The following is a 15,785-nucleotide window of genomic DNA, read 5'->3' as shown; positions in this document are numbered from 1 at the left end:
AAATTTCATTTTTTAGTTCCTTCAGAACTCTGGGGTGTATACCATCCAGTCCAGGTGATTTACTACTCTACAGTTTGTCAATCAGGCCTACCACATCTTCTAGGTTCACCATGATTTGGTTCAGTCCATCTGAATCATTACCCATGAAAACCTTCTCCAGTACGGGTACCTCCCCAACATCCTCTTCAGTAAACACCGAAGCAAAGAAATCATTTAATCTTTCTGCGATGGTCTTATCTTCTTTAATTGCCCCTTTAACCCCTCGATCATCTAACGTCCAACAGACTCCCTCACAGGCTTTCTGCTTCGGATATATTTTAAAAAGTTTTTACTGTGAGTTTTTGCCTCTACGGCCAAATTCTTTTCAAATTCTCTCTTAGCCTGTCTTATCAATGTCTTACATTTAACTTGCCAATGCTTATGCATTATCCTATAGTCTTCTGTTGGATCCTTCTTCCAATTTTTGAATGAAGATCTTTTGGCTAAAATAGCTTCTTTCACCTCCCCTTTTAACCATGCCGGTAATCGTTTTGCTTCTTTCCATCTTTTTTAATGTGTGGAATACATCTGGACTGTGCTTCTAGGATGGTATTTTTTAACAATGGCCATGCCTCTTGCACACTTTTTACCTTTGTAGCTGCTCCTTTCAGTTTTTTCTAACAATTTTTCTCATTTTATCAAAGTTTCCCTTTTGAAAGTTTAGCATGAGAGCCATGGATTTCCTTACTGTCCCTCTTCCAGTCATTAATTCAAATTTGATCATATTATGATCACTATTGCCAAGCGGCCCCAACACAGTTACCTCTCTCACCAAATCCTGTGCTCCACTGAGAATTAGATCTAAAATTGTTCCCTCTTGTTGGTTCCTGAACCAATTGCTCCATAAATATGTCATTTATATCATCCAGGAATTTTATATATCTAGCATGTACCCATGATAACTTTACCCAGTCAATATTGGGGTAATTGAAGTCTCAGAATACATAGGTGCAGTCAAGAATTTAAGTCCTGACAAAGTACTCACAATCCAGTGTATAAGTACTTGTTTTTATTCTTCAATATGGCAACTCCTCTGATTCATACAGGCAGTGAGTTAATGGCGTCCCCCGACACGGTTCCCGTGTTTCGCCGCGGGCTGCATCGGGAGGGCTCGCCAATAGGGGTTCAAACAATAGCTGTAAGACATGTGTACGTCAGGACGGCAAAATAGGACTTATAGCCGAACATTTCATGTGGACAAAAGGTAATAAACATTATAACATACCTGACAGCAAGATGCCTTAGAAGTGACAGGGAGCGCACTACCCTTAAACACTGACAGGTATTTAAAGCTGATTTTAGGCGCCAAATCAGGAGGACAACCCACGTGGGAGCTCACGGCCCCGTTCATTGGTTGCCATTCCTGTACTGCAGCGCTGCAGGACTATGGGAACCATCCGATCAAATAGAGAGCTCTGCACAGAAAGACCACTTTAAGTAAAAAGAAACCACTCAATATCTCGGTTCAAACCCTTGGGAGATACTGAGTCTAGAGTAAAAATCCAACGTTGTTCAACCCGGCCCAGCTGTTCGGCATAGTTACCTCCTCGGGGGGGCCGTGGAAATACCTCAAGAACACTATAAAATAAATCTGAAAGAGTGTGTCTCCCATTATTACATTTCAAAGTTTGTTTTTTGTTTGTATTTTCATTCTGCTTTTTAATTGATAGGGATAAGTTAGAATTTTTTAGCTCAGGTGAGTTTTTAGTTACAGGCACTTGGACTACTTTTCTAATTATTGGAACCTCACTGTTGGGATGCCCTAATTCTATTGCATCATTAGTATCCTTTAAAGATACCTCTATCCGAACCATGCGTTGCTGAGCGACTGTCTGCTTTCCCCTTTGTTCTAGTTTAAAAGCTGCTCTATCTCTTTTTTAAAGGTTAGCGCCAGCAGTCTGGTTCCACCCTGGTTAAGGTGGAGCCCATTCCTTCGGAAGAGACTCTCCCTTCTCCAAAAGGTTCCCCAGTTCCTAACAAAACTGAATCCTTTTTCCTTGCACCATCGTCTCATCCACGCATTGAGACTCCGGAGCTCTGCCTGCCTCTGGTGACCTGCGTGTGGAATAGGGAGCATTTCAGAGAATGCTACCCTGGAGGTTCTGGATTTAAGCTTTCTACCTAAGAGCCTAAATTTGGCTTCCAGAACCTCCCTCCCACATTTTCCTGTCATTGGTGCCCACATGTACCACGACAGCCGGCTCCTCCCCAGCACTGTCTAAAATCCTACCTAGGTGACGTGTGAGGCCGCCACCTTCGCACCAGGTAGGCATGTTACCAGGCGATCCTCACGCCCACCAGCCACCCAGCTGTCTACATTCCTAATAATCGAATCACCGACTATGATGGCCGACCTATCCCTTCCATCCTGGGCAGTAGTCCTTGGGGAGATATCCTTAGTGCGAAAGGACAATGCATCACCTGGAGAACAGGTCCTTGCTACAGGATCCTTTCCTGCTGCACCAGGTTGATGCTTTCCAATCATGAGACCACCTTCCTCCAAGGCAGCACCGGGGTTGCCAGTCTGAAGTTGGGACTTGGCTACTATGTCCCTGAAGGTCTCATCTATATACCTCTCTGTCTGTCTCAGCTCCTCCAGGTCTGCCACTCTAGCCTCCAGAGATCGGACTCGTTCTCTGAGATCCAGGAGCTCTTTGCATCGCATGCACATGTACAATTTCTCACCGGTGGGTAAAAAAGCATACATGTGACACTCGATGCAAAAGACTGGGAAGCCCCCTCTTGTTGCTGGACTGCTGCTTTCATCTCAAATTTGTTCAGTTCCTACTTAAGTTTTAGGTTGCTATGGGAGTAGGAATATGTCTAATTAATCTTCTTTAAATGTATTAGTGAATTCACTATATGTCTAGTAGTGGCCTACAGGGGAATGATCAAACTCTCAATAACGTGGGGTTTTTTTGGTTTGTTTTTGGTAAGTGGCACCTGCCTAAAAATTAAAGGATGAGCTAGGGGTGAGAGGGTGAGGGGTGGGAACTGTCTAACTTCAATTAGTCAGCCAGAGTGACTCACTGCTCTCTTGATTAACAAATGTTGGTACCTAATCAAACCAAATCACACTACCTCAACACCTTTCCAACGTAAGGAACTGAACTTTTCAACCTTTTTACTTAGATATACACTGCTCCTAGCTTATTTCTAGCTTCTGGCTACTTTTTTTTTTTTTAATATACAAACACTCTAACTTCTGCTAACTAGCAGCCTTACTGACTGACTATTTAAACATACAGTCTAACTTCTGTTTTTTCGCTGCCTTACTGACTATTAAAAGCACAAACACACTAAATAATATTCCCAAATAGTTAACTTTGCCCAATACTTTTTAAAAAAAAACAATGTCCCAAGCACAAACTTACTGATGACTCCTTTCAGCCACCAGCAAGGTGATCCTCTCCTATCAGGGCTCGTTTTTATTTTCCAGATAACCTGAAAGGAGCAATAATTAAACCAATAATAAAGAAAAAGAACAGTGACCCACTTATACTGAGTAACTACAGACCAGTATCAAATCTGCCACTAATAGCAAAATTAATAGAAAAAATCGTTCAGAAACAATTAGCAGAACACCTAGACAATAATAATATACTGTACCCATCACAGCACGGATTTCGCAAACATTACAGCACCGAAACTTACTTCTCTCATTGACTGACAGCATAATGAGAGGCTTTGACAACGGTAAACACTACATCCTTCTAATGCTTGACCTATCCTCTGCCTTTGACACAGTAAATCATGACATATTGCTAAAAAGACTTGACGAAATTGGATTAATGGAAAAAACTAAAGCCTGGTTCAGATCATACCTAAGTAACAGATATTATCAAGTTCAAATAAAAAACACACTGTCAGAAAAAATAAATCTAGTCACTGGAGTACCACAAGGATCAGCACTCTCCGCCACACTCTTTAATATCTACCTTCTTCCACTGTGCCATCTGCTAGCAGGCATGGGTATCATACACTACATATACGCTGATGATATTCAAATATTACTACCAATCGAAGACTCACTGGAAGAAACACTAAACCTAGCGATCATGTACCTTGACATCATTAAACAACTACTAAATCAAATGGAACTAGTCATTAACATAGAAAAAAACCGAATTCCTCCATCTTGAACGAAAAAACATAACAGTTATCCAATCTCCGATACTACTAAAGAACAATCAGAAAATTGAAATAGCCGAGAAAGTACGGAACCTCGGGGTAATAATAGACACTGAACTCAGCCTCAAACAACACATATCATTAAAAGTCAAAGAAGGATATGCCAAACTAATGGTCCTCAGAAAACTTAAACCGTTACTAAATCAAACTAACTTCCGAACTGTCCTACAAGTGCTAATATTTGCCAGCACTGACTACTGTAATGCCCTACTATTAGGATTACCATACACGACAATAAGACCACTCCAAATTCTACAAAACTCAGCCACACGAATTTTAACAGGAAAAAGAGATCACATCTCTGCAACACTGGCTGAACTACACTGGCTGCCAATTGAACACAGGATAAAATATAAACCCCTTCTTAAACCTATAAAGCTATAAAACTTCTTAAACCTATAAACCTTCTTAAACCCCCTCTCTTAATTCTCTCCCCCCATTGTATTATTATTGTACATTAGAGATGTGAATCGGAACCAGAATCGGATCCGATATCAGTTCCGATTCACATCTCTATTGTACATAAGCTATATTTGCATTTAATTATGTTTTTGCCTTGAATTTACTTGTACAGCATAACCTTGGTTTCCCTTATCCCTCTACCCCCCCCCCCCCCCTTCCCAGTTCTTTTAATATTTTCATTGTAAAGCCCTTACCCCCCTCCCCCCCTCTCTAGTTATTTTATTCAGTTTCTATGTAAAGCCCTGTTGGCCACTTTTTGTTCTATGGAAACCGATGTGATGTTTTCTAAACGAATGTCGGTATACAAAAACTTTAAATAAATAAATAAATATAAAACCATTTGCACTATACATAAGCTAATCCACGACGAGAAAGCGGAATGGTTAAACACAACTCTCCGAGTCCATGTCCCACACAGGAACCTCAGATCTGCCAACAAAGCCCTCCTAACTATCCCCTCAGTAAAAACTGCAAAACTAACACAAGTCAGAGAAAGAGCACTATCATTGGCCGGGCTGATTCTATGGAACACCATGCCCACAGAGGTAAGACTACAGAGAGACTTCAAGACTTTCAAAAAGAGCTTAAAAACATGGCTCTTTAGAGAAGTCTTTTCACAAGGAGAGCGAGAGAGAGAGAAACGCTGAAAGCTGTACACACAAAATCTTTATACAGCACTAGCACAGTATATGTATGTACGTCATGGTTTGTTTACTACACCCTTAATTGAAATGTATAAATAAGTATTTTATTGTAGTCACAGGACAGATTAAACAACACTGAACATATAGCCTTTATTATGAAACTGTTACCGAACTTATAAGGCACCACCCTAATATTAGAAACAGAAACATGTACAATTTACTATATGTGCCTCTATGTAAACCGTTGTGACGGTAATATACTGAATGACGGTATAGAAAAGATTTTAAATAAAATAAATAAATAATTTTTTTCCTGGGAATTTTAATATTAGAACAAAAAATCAGTAGAAAAATTACTTTCCTATAACACACAGGAGAATGTTAAAATGAGGAAAACAGTTAGAAAAAAAACTGAAAGGTGCAGCTGCAAAGGTTAACTGTTCAACAGGCATGGACATTGTTTAAAAATACAATCCTAGACGCGCAGTCCAGATGTATTCTACGCATTAAGAAAGGTGAAAGGAAGGCAAAACGATTATCAGCATGGTTAAAATATGAGGTGAAAGAAGCTATTTTAGCCAAAAAAAAATCCTTCAAAAATTGGAAGAAGGTCCATTTGAAGAAAATAGGAAAAAGCATAAGCATTGTCAAGTTAAGTGTAAAACATTGATAAGACAGGCGAAGAGAGAATTTGTAATGAAGTTGGCTGTAGAAGCAAAAACTCATAATAAAAACTTTAAAAAATATATCCAAAGCAAGAAAACTGTGAGGGAGTTGGTTGGACCGTTAGATGACAGAGCGGTTAAAGGGGCTCTTAGGGAAGATAAGACCATTGCAGAAAAACTAAATGAATTCTTTGCGTCCATGTTTACTAATGAGGATGTTGGAGAGATACCAGTTCCGGAGATGGTTTTCAAGGGTAATGAGTCACTTGAACTGAACCAAATCACTGAAACCTGGAAGATGTAGGTCAGATTGACAAACTAAAGAGTAGCAAATCACTTGGACCAGATGGTATGCATCCTAGGGTACTGAAGGAACTAAAAAATGAAATTTCTGATCTATTAGTTACATTTTGTAACCTATCATTAAATTCATCCATTGTACCTAAAGACTGGGCTCCAGGGGCGATCCAGGAAACTATTGACCAATGAGCCTGACTTCAGTGCTGGGAAAAATAGTGGAAACTATTCTAAAGATCAAAATCATAGAGCATATAGAAAGACATGGTTTAATGGAACACAGTCAACATGGATTTACCCAAGGGAAGTCTTGCCTAACAAATCAGCTTCATTTTTTTGAAGGGGTTAATAAACGTGGATAAAGGTAAACTGTAGACGTAGTGTATTTGGATTTTCAGAAAGCATTTGACAAAGTCCCTCATGAGAGGCTTCTAAGAAAACTAAAAATTCATGGGATAGGAGGTGATGTCCTTTCGTGGATTACAAATTGGTTAAAAGACAGGAAGCAGAGTAGGATTAAATGGTCAATTTTCTCAGTGGAACAGGTTAAACAGTGGAGTGCCCCAGGGATCTGTACTTGGACCACTGCTTTTCAATATACTTAAATGATCTGGAAAGGAATACGACAAGTGAGGTTATCAAATTTGCGGATGATACAAAATTATTCAGAGTAAGTTAAATAACAAGTGGATTGTGATACATTATAGGAGGACTTTGAAAGACTGGACAATTGAGCATCCAAATGGCAGATGAAATTTAATGTGGACAAGTGCAAGGTGTTGCATATAGGGAAAAATAACTCTTGCTGTAGTTACACGATGTTAGGTTCCATATTAGGAGCTACCACCCAGGAAAAAGATCTAGGCATCATAGTGGAGAATACTTTGAAATCGACGGCTCAGTGTGCTGCAGCAGTCAAAAAAAACAAACAATGTTAGGAATTAAGAAGGGAATGGTTAATAAAACGGAAAATGTCATCATGCCTCTGTATCGCTCCATGATGAGACAGCACCTTGAATACTGTGTACAATTTTGGTCGTAGCATCTCAAAAAAGATATAGTTGCAATGGAGAAGGTACAGAGAAGGGCAACCAAAATATGATAAAGGGGATGGAACAGCTCCCCTATGAGGAAAGGCTGAAGAGGATAGGGCTGTTCAGCTTAGAGAAGAGACGGCTGAGGGGGGATATGATGAGAGGTTTTGAATGAGTAGATATGAATCAGTTATTTACACTTTCGGATAATAGAAGGACTAGGGGGCACTCCATGAAGTTAGCAAGTAGCACATTTAAAACAAATCAGAGAAAATTCTTTTTCACTTTAACATAAAATTTAGTTCTGGAATTTGTTGGCAGAGGATGTGGTTATGGTAGTTGGTGTAGCTGGGTTTACAAAAGGTTTGGATAAGTTCTTGGAGGGAGCAGTCCATTAACCGCTATTAATCATAGAAACATAGAATTGATGGCAGAAAAAGGCCAATCGGCCCATCCAGTCTGCCCCGCAAGCTCCCACACTTATTTTTCCATACTTAGCTGTTCAGGGCCCTTGTTGATAACTGTTTGATTCAAATTTCCTGCCAGCCCCTGCCATTGATGCAGAGAATAATGTTGGAGTTGCATCAAAGGTGAAACATAAGGCTTAATGATTAAGGGTAGTAACAACCGCATCAAGCAAGTTACCCTGATGCTTGTTTACCCAGACTGCACAGATCAATGTCTTGTTGAATGTTGTCTGAAAGTAAATCCTCTTTTCCACATTTCTCCCTGCCGTTGAAGCAGAGAGCAACACTGTATATTCATTCAAAATGATGTATCAGGCTTAATTGGTTTAGGGTAGTAACCGCCGCAATAAGAAAGCTACCCCCACGCTCATTTGTTTACCCAGACTGTGTAGTTCAATCCTTGTTGGTTGTTGTCTGAATGCAAATCCTCTTTTCCACATTTCCCCTTGCCGTTGAAGCAGACAGCAGTGTTGGAGTTGCTTTAACCATGTGAAGGCTTATTGAGTAAGGGTAGTAATCACCAGGTAGTAGCCTCCTTTCCAGCAAGCTATCCCCATGGCTCTTCTCTTCATTCCCATCCTCTAGCCTTTATGGATCCACAATGTTTATCCTATGACCCTTTGAAATCCTTCACGGTTTTAGTCTTCACCACTTCCTCCAGAAGGGCATTCCAGGCATCCACCACCCTCTCTGTGAAGAAATACTTCCTGACATTGGTTCTGAGTCTTCCTCCCTGGAGTTTCAAATCGTGACCCCGAGTTCTACTGATTTTTTTTTCCAACAGAAAAGGTTTGTTGTTGACTGTGGATCATTAAAACCTTTCAAGTATCTGAAAGTCTGTATCATATCACCCCTGCTCCTTCTGTCCTACAGATTATACATATTTAGGTTCTTCAATCTCTCCTCATAAGTCATTTTACGAAGACCATCCACCTTTTTGGTCACCCTTCTCTGGACCGCCTCCATCCAGTCTCTGTCCCTTTGGAGATACGGTCTCCAGAACTGAACACAGTACTCCAGGTGAGGCCTCACCAAGGCTTTGTACAAGGGGATCATCACTTCCTTTCTCTTACTAGATATTCCTCTCTGTGCAGCCCAGCAATTCTTCTGGCTTTAGCTATCGCCTTGTCACATTGTTTCGCCGACTTCAGATCGTTAGATACTATCACCCCAAGGTGTCTCTTCTGCTCCGTGCACATCAGCCCTTCACCCCCCATTAAATACAGTTCTTTCGGATTTCCACATCCCATATGCATGACTCTGTACTTCTTGGTATTGAATCTCAGTTGCCATATCTTTGACCACTCCTCCAGCTTCCTTAAAACCCATCTCATTCTCTCCACTCCTTCCAGCATGTCCACTGTGTTGCAGATCTTAGTATCATCCTCAAAAAGACAAACCTTACCTCCTATCCCATCCGCAATGTCGCTCACAAAGATATTGAACAGGACCAGTCCCAACACCAATCCTTGCAGCACTCTGCTTAACACCGCTCTCTCTTCAGAGTAAGTTCCATTTACCATCACACATTGTCTTCTGTTGACTTAGGGATAGTCAATGCTATTACTGGCATTCTTAACATGGGATCTACTTGAAGTTTGGGTACTTGCCAGGTACCTTGTAACTTGGATTGGCCATTGTTGGAAACAGGATGCTGGGCTTGATGGACCTTTGTCTGACCCAGTATAGCAACTTTTTATGTTCTTATGATTAGTGTTATGATATGGCAGATTTGCTATAGGTTCTGAATACATCGTTTGAATTAACACACATTGTTATTGAGGTGTGCTAACGTTTTTAAATTACAGCGAAGTGACACCATAGTTTGAATAGTATTTTTTCTGTGGTTCTGCTCTGCATCCTTTGTTGAGAGAGCTTCTGTGAATGCAGAGTTCATATTATGATTCTTTCCTATCCTATAAACACTCCAGAATTCACTCCCCAAAATAATAACTTTATTGATTGATGCTCTTGAATAATTTTAGTGGTAGTTTTACTAGATGGTTCAAACTGATCAGGTTTTGTTGGACTCCCCTTTAACTATGTCCACTCACATTAAACATCTCATTCGGTCAGGTTTCTATAAGATCCACATGTTAAAGTGATTTAAGCCCCTGCTGGAGCCATCGGACATAAGATTCGTTCTTCAGATGGTACTTCTGCTGTGCATTGACTATTGCAATCCCCTTTTGCTGGGTCTTTCTGACTCAGCTTTGCACCATTTGCAGTTACTACAAAATTTGGCAGCTGGTTATTGACAGGCGGAAGGAGATTTGATCACATTACTCCAGCTTTAGCTAAGCTGCATTGGCTTCCCATCTCTTTAAGAATTGAATATAAGATTTTCATGCTAATTCATAAATTGTCAGGACTCCATGGTTAGGTGTGCCCTAAGAGTATATATATCCCTTCACGTTCTCTTTGATTACAGAATAAAGGATTGCTTGAAATGCCATCTATCAAGGCGACACACTTGGGGGAAATTAGAGATTGTACCCTCTCAGTGGGTGGGTCTGTATTATGGAGCAACTTGCCAGAAAAGTTGAGAACTGAATTAACCACTTCTACGTTCAAGAAGTTTTTAAAAACATGGTTGTTCTGTAGACATTTTGGTACTATATTATCATAAACATCTCAGCAGGAGTTTGCAACACAGTATTAGTTTCAGTATGCAGAAGAATTTATTATGGTATCTCAAGATAGTTTTTGTTTGTTAAAATGATGCATGTCTTTTTAAGCTTGTGAACCACATTGAGATTTTGTGATTTTGCAATATAAAAGTGATAGTAAATAAAATAAAAAAAAAAAGGTCTTTCTGTCTAGAAATGCTACTGACATACATGCCCAGCACTTCGCATCAAAATGGTGCAAAATGTTTTTAGAGGTGCCTCCTGCTTTGTGAGCAAAGGTATCCTGTCTCTATATGGACACAGCTGAGAGGTGGGTGTTGGGAGAGCTATGTGACCCCTGTTAAGGTTGAATTAATTGGGTGGTTTCCCTGGCACAGGTCATACAGGATGATTCTCTGACAGTTGCATGGGAATGTAGATTAGAGATTTTTTTTTTTTACTTTTTTTAACTTAAATTTACATTAATGTGAATACATTTAATAGAAAAAACAAAGAATACTAAGAAAAAAGAAGGTACAATGATAAAAAAAAAAGGGAAAACCAATTACACAGTTTCTTTGTTATATATCACCTTATACAGGGGATTTAGAAAATAGTCTGAGGGCAAGACTATAAACACCAAAATATAAACTTAATAATAATTATATGATAGGAAATCTGATCGAACCTGCCAACTCTATATAGACCAGACCATTAAGAGGAAGAGGGGGCACTTGGAGTCGAGAATCAATAAAATTCCTCTGCTGATGGGGAATATTTAAAATTGAATATTTAAGTGTGAGGTCCAATTATCTGTTTTTATAGTATTGATCTGGAGAAGGGGGAAACTGTTGATCATGTTGGGCTATTTATTAAAGTCTCAGGAGAAGGGAAGGTGAGAACTTATGAGCCTGTGCCCCAGATCTTTTAGGTACTTAGCAATGCCCCCCAAGGAAAAAGTATGCAGTTGAGTCTGGGTGGCTAAGTTGGAGGAGGAGAGAATGCCTGGAAGGAGGGTGGAGAGAATGGAGGGACGGAGGAGCCAGGAAGGAAGGAGAGAATGCCTGGAGGAAGGGGGAGAAGGAAGGGGTAAGTGCCTAAGGGAGGGGCAAAGAGTAAGATAATATCTGGAGGAAAGGAGTGGGAGAAAATGGATTGAGGGAGGAAGAAGTGGGGGAAAAACAGGGGAGAGAATGCCTGTAGAGCGGGGAAGGAGGAAAAAATATCTGGAGGAGCATGGGGCGGGGGGAGGGGGGCACCATTTACAATTTTCACCAGGATGCCATATGCCCTAGAGCCTGTCACTTTTAAATGACTTTCTTTATGAACCAGAAGAAACTTCTCTAATATTACCTAATCAAAATACTATGTTTTATATTGATTTGCATTACGACTTTAAATAGAGCCTTAAACCCTGCTCTACTAAAATTATAATTACTACTGAGCTGTGCCTCATCCTTTGTAAGAACATGATTGTAAAGCTGGCGCTGAACAAGCGTAAAATAAAGGACGATGATCTTTTTCATCCTGTTGGTTCCTGCTGGTGAAGAGCGGTGTGAGAGACGCTGTTCAACCTCTGCTGTTACATCACCGGTGCTTCTGAGATCCCACGGGCTCTACCCCTTGTAACTGCTTGGGAGGCAGTGTGCCGGAGCGGTGCACCTAATGGGCGCCCGTACCAAAATGCTGCACATCCTTTGGCCTTGGAGATCCGGACTTGGTTATGGGTAAGAAGGGCAAAGGTTCAGTCGGGGCTCTCCCACCCGGGCCACCACCTCCCTTCTCTCAGACCCGGTTGACTAAGGACTCCTTTACTATTCAGAGGGTGTAACCTGGCAACGAGCAGGGAGTTATCAACACTGCTAATTTGGAGTCGTTTGTCTCCTTAAGTCTAGGAGGTGTTTCTCCTCCTCAGGCGAGTAACTCTCCCACATCTGGGGGTAGGAGGAGATGGGGGGGGGGGGGGGGGGGGGGGGAGGATTGTGGCTTCCACACTCCTCTATCTCTTTGTGGTGGGCCATTCCCAGTTATTGGAGCTCCAGAGATGAGAACTTCACAGGGAAGATACTTGGTCACTCTTTCAAAGTCTGAAGTAATCACTCATGAACTGTTAGGGACAGCCATCTCTAAAATGGAACATTTCCTTTCAAGCAGGAAGGGACTCTATGCTTACTAATGGGTACAATGTTGTCTGTAGTTAAAAAATAATTCTCTAGTTATTAAAGATATTTGGGACAAAATTTATAGTCTAGATCTAGAAGATAAATATACAGCTTTGCAACATTGTAACATATCTTTAGGTAAGGATAATTTGATATTGCATTTTAAAATAGAATATTTGACTAATTATTCTCATAGGCTGAACTTCAGTTTCATAAATTTTCCCAAATGTCCTCTTATTGCTCCTATTGAAATGCTTAAAAAGTTTTGCTTATATTTTTTTTAAGCTTTCTCTGGGCTCAATATCTAATTTTGTTGTTTTTATACTTGCCTGATAGGGGACAGGTTGCTGTAATTGAGGGTGAACTAGATGCTAAATTAGTTGCCAAATTTTATAGGGCAGCTTTTCTACAGCATTCTCAGAGTGAATCTCTTGAAATTGCTACTCTTGTAGCAGCCTTCTGCCAAGAGTCAGACAAGCAGTTAACCTTACAGATTTTTTTTTTTCTAAATGACAGGCGAAAGAAGATTATTTTCCCAGATGTTACTAGGCAAACAAAGTAAAAAGGAATTTCTTGCTTTGAAACCTAGGGTATTAGCCTTAAAGGCTCAGTTCCTGTTAAAATTTTCTTGCAAAAGCCTTATTAAGCTTTAGGGAGTTAACTATATTTTCTATGATCCTGTCCAACTGGAGATTTTTTGGCAAAATAGAGCTGTGCCTTCTCCATCATTTCTGGATAAGACCTAAAATATGTTCTCTGATTTTTCCTATATGTTATTGTGGTATTGGTTCTCTCTATCCTCTATTAATGGGGATATATGTCAATGTATTGTATTTGTATGTTTCTTTTGTTTGATATGAGTTCTGCTGTCAAGATCTCTTGATTGTTATAATTTGGAAAAAATAATGGATAAAAATAATAAAAGGTGGCTTTCCATTTATTTCTCCCAAAAAGTGTAAAAAGATAAATATATTAGAGTTCAAAAAGGAGATTTGGGTATAAAGGATAAGTAATACATTAGGAGTCAAAAAAGGAGGAGACCTGAAAAAAAAACACAAAGATCTTTTTAAAAATCTGGAAATTCTGGGGAGCCTACCGTGCCGAGAGCCGAGGGCGAGGAGCAGGAGAGAGAGTGACACCAGGAAGGAGCCGCGAGGGATTGAGCTCCGCCCCCCCCCCCCCCCCCCCCCGACGTCTGCGGGACCCGCTGTGGGTATAAAAGATCTTAACCCACAAACCCTGCCCGGGAGCCTACCGTGCCGAGGACGAGGAGCAGGAGAGAGAGTGACACCAGGAAGGAGCCGCGAGGGATTGAGCTCCGCCCCCCCCGACGTCTGCGGGACCCGCTGTGGGTATAAAAGATCTTAACCCACAAACCCTGCCCGGGAGCCTACCGTGCCGAGAGCCGAGGGCGAGGAGCAGGAGAGAGAGTGACACCAGGAAGGAGCCGCGAGGGATTGAGCTCCGCCCCCCCCCCCGACGTCTGCGGGACCCGCTGTGGGTATAAAGAGACACCACAGCGGCGCGCAGCCACCGGCGCGCCAAAGGGGCGCGCCCCTGGGCGCATTTTTGCCTCGAAGAGGAACCAGCAAATGGGGAGAAAGAGGAAAATTAAGACCTCCACGTCGAAGGAAGTCCGAGGACCCATGGATGCCCACCTTCAGCGGAGGGTGAGTCAAAACATGAGAGAATTGGCTACTGAGATATCTTTTACATCTGGGGATTCCGGAACCTCTCCTCCTCAAAACCAAACATCCTTTTCACTCTTGGTGGAAGGAGAGCCCAATGAAGTGAAATTGGACTCCTGGTGTGGCAATTCAATCGGCTAAACCACCAGGGGAGGATAATCCGGCCCAGTCTATGTTTATGGGAGCAGTTGGAGGTGTAATAACTGCAAAAGAGGGTATTGTTAACCCCTCCCCTATTTTAGATCTGAACATACCTGAACCGGAAAATATTTCCTTGACTGATATTTGGAGGGCAGTAACCAACATGGACAGGAGATTAGTCCAGTCCATGAATCAAGCCACCTTATTCGCTACAGATACTAAGAAAGCCCTAGAGGAACATGAAAAGAGACTGCAAGCCATAGAGGCATCTAATGGGATAACATCTACACAGGTTGCCACTATTCAGGCATCAGGATCAGCATTTATTAAAGATACAGTAATGATATATAGGCATGTGGAAAATGTATTAAGAAAAAAGAACCTTAGAATTTTGAACTTTCCTATAACCAGATTATCTGCAAATGAATTGTTTAAGAAATACTCAAAAGAAATTTTGGGTATTTCTGAAGAAATAATTCTTTCTAACTTGTACTATATATCTAATGTGAAAAAAAATACACAAAAAGATGGTGATATGGATGTACTCCAACCGGATAGCCCAAATTTGACAGCCTTTTTAGAGGCATCGGTGGATAACATCCAATCAAGATCTACATTAGTAGTTGTATTTGCATTAGAGAGTCATAAGAACTTGGTTCTTCAGAAATATTTCCTTAATAAAAATTATGTTTTTTGTGGACAAACATTGCAAATGTTTCCTGATGTGTCTAGGGTAACCCAGCACAAAAGGAAACAATTTCTGTTAATGAAACAGAGGGTTTTGGCCCTAGGGGCCACCTTTTTTCTAAAATATCCATGCAAGTGTATGATTTCCTATCAAAGGAATAAGTTTATTTTCGTGGACCCAGGGCATTTAGAAACTTTTCTTCAAGATAAAAGTGGCCGAGAGGTTTAAAGCCCTTATTTAGGAGTTAAAGTTTGGTATAATGGAATAGATTTTTCTCTCAAAGTTTATGGAATTCTTGTAATTTCTATAATTTCCTTAAAATAATTCTAGAAGAAAGGCTCCCCAATGATTATGGGGTCTGTATGTGTTAGTTACAAAAATGTATCTTTTCTTCTTAATGGTTGAAGTGTATGGAATTATGTATTACGTTTGTAACACACTATTTTCCTTTTCTTATTACATGTAAATGTTTTTTGAGAAAATTAATAAATTATAAATTAAAAAAAAAAAAATCTGGAAATTCTCTTTAAGATTCTGAGATATGTAGGTTAGGAACGGGCTAGATGGAATTGGGCACTTCTATTTTGGTTTTGAAATCTAGGATAAAGTTTTATGGATCTACTAAAATCATGGTAACAATATTCTGGATACAGTCCTTGCGGAAACGCCTGGGTTGAGTCTCCTTTCAATCTAAAAGT

This window comes from Rhinatrema bivittatum, chromosome 6 (genome assembly GCF_901001135.1).
Source record: "Rhinatrema bivittatum chromosome 6, aRhiBiv1.1, whole genome shotgun sequence".
In the NCBI taxonomy this organism is placed as follows: Eukaryota; Metazoa; Chordata; class Amphibia; order Gymnophiona; family Rhinatrematidae; genus Rhinatrema; species Rhinatrema bivittatum.
This window is presented reverse-complemented; position numbering follows the sequence as displayed.